Genomic DNA, 4429 nt, shown 5'->3' with positions numbered 1-4429 from the left:
AACTGGGTCATTATTTGAACTAGTGTCTGAGGAAGAAGAACAAGGGAGAGGCATCTGAATCTAAGGCAGCGCCAACAAAGGTGAATAAGGAGGTCGAGGAGGATGATGATTGTGCCATGAGTGCTCATGTAACTCTAGGGAAGAAGTGGGAAGACATCAAGCTATAGTGAGGAAGACTATAGACGATGAGAGGGAGGATCCTTGAGGTACCCAACCTCTTGGATTATACCTTGATATGGGAGCCCCGAAGAGAGGGTAGTAGGACTGCCGTATGTCTGTAGAGACGGATGCAGATAAAGCGAGAGAGAGTGCTATAGTGCAGGAGTCCTCGAGAAGCGCGACGCTAGCAGGCTCCAACAGTGCGAGAGGCACAAAGAGTGTTGCAATGGTGCAGGATGACACAGAGAGGGTTGCAACAGTGCAAGATGCAGGGAGTTGTTGTAGCAGTGCAGAGGTAAGTAAAGGGAGCACTTACTAGTGGCAGAGATAGCTTCATCATTGAGAGTGTTTCTATCCTCGCAGGGATGTCAAAAGTTGGGTGGATCAGTTACTTACTTCTTAGTAACTGAGTTGTAGTGAAATAGTAGTTGGCAGTAGCATGATGCAACATGATGAGAGGGGGATGCAGTGCAGATGCAATGTTTGGAGGAAGGACTAGTAGCAGCATAGATGGAGAGGGAGTTGTTGTACGAATTATGCAGTGGCAGTCGTAGAGCCATGGGCAACACTACAGGATGTAGTAGTGCAGAGGATGTTGGGCAGGGAGGCCTAGCATCAGCACAGGTATCGGTGCCAAATAATCAGTGTGATGCTCAGTGTGGAGTATTATTAGAGCACAATCCTTGCTAAGAGGGAGTGTTGATTTGGGGTAGCATCGGATGTGCTCTAGCCATAAAAATTGGTGTAGAGGCTAAAGCACATGAGATCTTGAAGATCGAGAAATGGTTTGGGCATATTCTAAGCGGTTTGGGAGATATTAAAATAATTAATATTTTTAATGGAGTTCCTAAGTCTAAACTTAGGTAAAATAAAATATTAATGGTCATTAATATAAAATTAGTTTAGACGGTTCCAAAAGTCATGGATCAAGCCAAATTCAATCTTATCCATTGACTAGAGATTTAATCTCAATCACTGAAGGACCAATAGGAAAAGTATAAGAGAAGATTTGAAAGTCAGCTGGAGAATACACTGGAGAGATCAGTGATTTTATTTGCTAGAGAGGGGTTGGTAAGCAAAGTCGAATCAATGATCAATAGCGAGGGGAAGTAAGTACTGGGAAGAGACATAGATATAGTACCAAGAGACCAACGCAGAGGTAGAGAGCGAGAAGCAACAACCAGAGCATGCCACGCAGAGCCCAATAGAGACAGCGCAAAGGCCAGAGGGCCTACGTCATCCACAGAGAAGGTAGCAGGAGTGATGCAAATGGTCCCAGAAGCTACGTAGTGCCTCAGAGGGTTGACACAAAGAGTTATGAGGCTGACGTAGAGCAACAGGAAGCTTATGGAGTGCTTTAGAGTTGTCAGAGAGGGTTTTGTGGGATAGGTTTTCTGAATACCTATTTCCGAATAGAGAGGTATTACTACCAGTTGTTTTTCTCGATTGGGTGAGCCAGTTTGGCACCCAATTGTACTCAAGGAAATACTGAATAATAATAAACCCTTAGGAGAGCTGCACCAGTTTTCCCACATTGATTTTTTCCGAAGACATTTGTACAAAACTAATGGTGTCATTTGTGTGTTTGTTTTCTTTCAGTTGTTGATCTATAGATGTTGAGGCTATTTTTTGTTTGTTTTGTTATTTATATGTTTTAAATAACTTGTTCAAAATTAACAAGTAGAAGAAATAAACCAGAAGAATACAGATTAAATTTCTAACGGATAGACTTAGAAATTTCAACACGTCATATTGCAACTTTGTTTATTGTATATCACATTGTGATGTTGTTTGTTGTTTTTAACATTGAGAACAATATTAAAGTTAATGTTCATGATGAATATGTCTTGTCATGGCACCCATTTTGACTATGGTTGACTTTGGTACTCATGTTGCTATGGTTGACCATCTTAACCATAGCTAACCATAGTCAACCATAGGTGACATGTGTTAATGTATAGATTAATGTATAAAATTGCCAAGAAAAGGTCTTCAGCCTAGTGTGAAAGATATATTGTAAGGTTATGCTATGTTATGTAAACATTTTTACTTGGTTGAATTACATAATAATAATAATAATAAATTATTGAATTACTTTAAATTTATTTTAACTCCAAATTTATATTGAAAGAGATCATATCTATTAAAGTGTAAATCTAAACTCAAAACTCAATTCCAAAATAAACTCAAAGCTCAATTCCAAAATAAACATGACTATAAAAATAAATATAATTATTATATACAATTATATAAGGTGTATAAATATAACTATGTAAAGAAATTTGGAAATAATTGTTTTTTTTGGGTGGTGGTAACGGAAGGATTATTTGGAAATGTTGGGTAATTTCCATGTGGAAAAGTCATTCTGAAATATATGCATTACACCGTAGCGTTGAAAAGTCATTGGTGAATGTACAAGCATAAATATAATTATTACATACAATTATCTAAGGTGTATAAATATAATTATGTAAAGAAATTTGGAAACAGTTGTTTTTTTGGGGTGGTGGTAACGGAAGGATTATTTGGAAATGTTCGGTAATTTCCATGTGGAAAAGTCATTCTGAAATATATTCGTAGCGTTGTCTTTGGTGAATGTACAAGCCTTTGTAAGCGATTATAGGGCCGTTGACAATTTTGTAGCTCTTCTAGTTATTCATGGGGCCATTAACGAAAGGAAAGCTTTGTAAATTAAAAGCAAATCAATTATCGATTTCATGGCTTATCTGGTCGTATCTACTGTTTATTATGCATTATCTAATTAATTAGATGGGAAAAGAAATAACAAATGACAAAGTGGACTAAATACATCCATCCATTTCCGTTTGGAAGATGGGAAAAGAAATAACAAATCACAAAGTGGACTAAATACATCCATCCATTTCCGTTTTTCCAAATTCTAGGAGAGGCAGTGGGGTGCGGGGATACTCGTCATTGAGAACTTTTTCGGAACGAGGCATGGATCTCACTATTTGTCGGCCACATTGTTGGCGGCTATCGGTCAGTCCCAATAACAAAATGCCACATGCATGTTACTTCTCATGCCATCACCTACGTGCTCTCTCTGACGTACATATTTTAAAGGTTTGTAAATTACTCCTATAAATACTGCGTCGTCAACTGCAGATGAGAGCAAGGAGCTTTCGTTTTGTGCGATAATATTGAAGAAATACGTATTGTGTTGCGAGAGAATTGAAGATGGTGTCAGGGACAGAAACAACAGAAGATGTGCTTCAAGTGGATGCAAAGAGGTTGTGGAACGCCACAGTGAAAGACAACCACAACTTCTTCCCAAAGGTTTTGCCCGAAATTTTCACTTCTGTGACCCTACTTGAAGGAGATGGAAGCGTGGGCACTATCAAGCAGCTCAACATCAACCCTAGTATAACTCCCATAAAATCCTCTCTTGATCTCATATCATCGTTAATTAACATCATTATGCTACCCCTTCTAATTATTTGCCCGCTCGAATTAACGTACCAGATGCAGATGGGGTTGAATACTTTTTTATTATTTGATGCTTACAAGGCTTTATGCTTTCCTGTCACAGGTAGGAGGGGTTTCAGCTTCATCAAGGAGCGAGTGGATGAGGTTGACGAGCAGAGTTTGGTGTATAAGTATACAATTATTGAAGGACGAAACTGAGCGCTGCGAACTTTGTGGTCAAATTCGTTCCCACGAATGAAGGGGGAAGCGTAGCTAGCTGGACCATTAACTACGAAACTCTTCCTAGTGTTGAAGCTTACGATGACACAATAAAAGCGATAAAGGAAAGCAGCAGTGCCCATATAAAGAAGGTGGAGCAGTATCTCCTCGCCAATCCCGACTTATACACCTGAATATATTTATATGCAAATCTATGTAGCTATGCATAAATAGACTAGAGCCGCACGTTCATGAGAACGAAACGGCTTACACTGCAAAATAAAGATGAGTGACGATATAACTTCCTCTCGTCGTCATCGTCGTTTATGGGCTGTACGATGCCTTTGTGTATGTGCCTGCGATCATATTTTCGTCGTTACGTGATTATTGTGGAGATTTTCTGTTTGTAATGAAATAGGAAAAATCTCAGCTGGTGACAACAATAGGAATTCAGGTCCTAAATTAACTCCAGGTTGTTGGGAGGGAGTTAATGCTTCCTATATTTGATGTGAGGGAATTAATGAGGCTGTTAGATTCTCTGTGCTATATAACAGGCAACCATTCGGATGGTTTGCTAAGAGTGTGAGAGTTTTCTGAGGATTTCATGATGTAATCTCCTGATTTA

The 4429-nt window shown here is 39.0% G+C and overlaps 1 pseudogene; it reads left to right on the top strand.

The window, feature by feature from the left end:
* Positions 1-3357: 3357 nt before the first annotated feature.
* Positions 3358-3998, top strand: LOC149232395 (pathogenesis-related protein 1-like; annotated as a pseudogene).
* Positions 3999-4429: the final 431 nt, after the last annotated feature.

The sequence above is a fragment of the Pinus tabuliformis genome, chromosome J (assembly GCF_031772625.1).
Source record: "Pinus tabuliformis cultivar Carrire ecotype Pingquan chromosome J, CPIR1, whole genome shotgun sequence".
NCBI classification, from domain to species: domain Eukaryota; kingdom Viridiplantae; phylum Streptophyta; class Pinopsida; order Pinales; family Pinaceae; genus Pinus; species Pinus tabuliformis.
The sequence above is the reverse complement of the archived record's forward strand: the minus strand, read 5'-3'. Positions and strand labels throughout refer to the sequence as shown.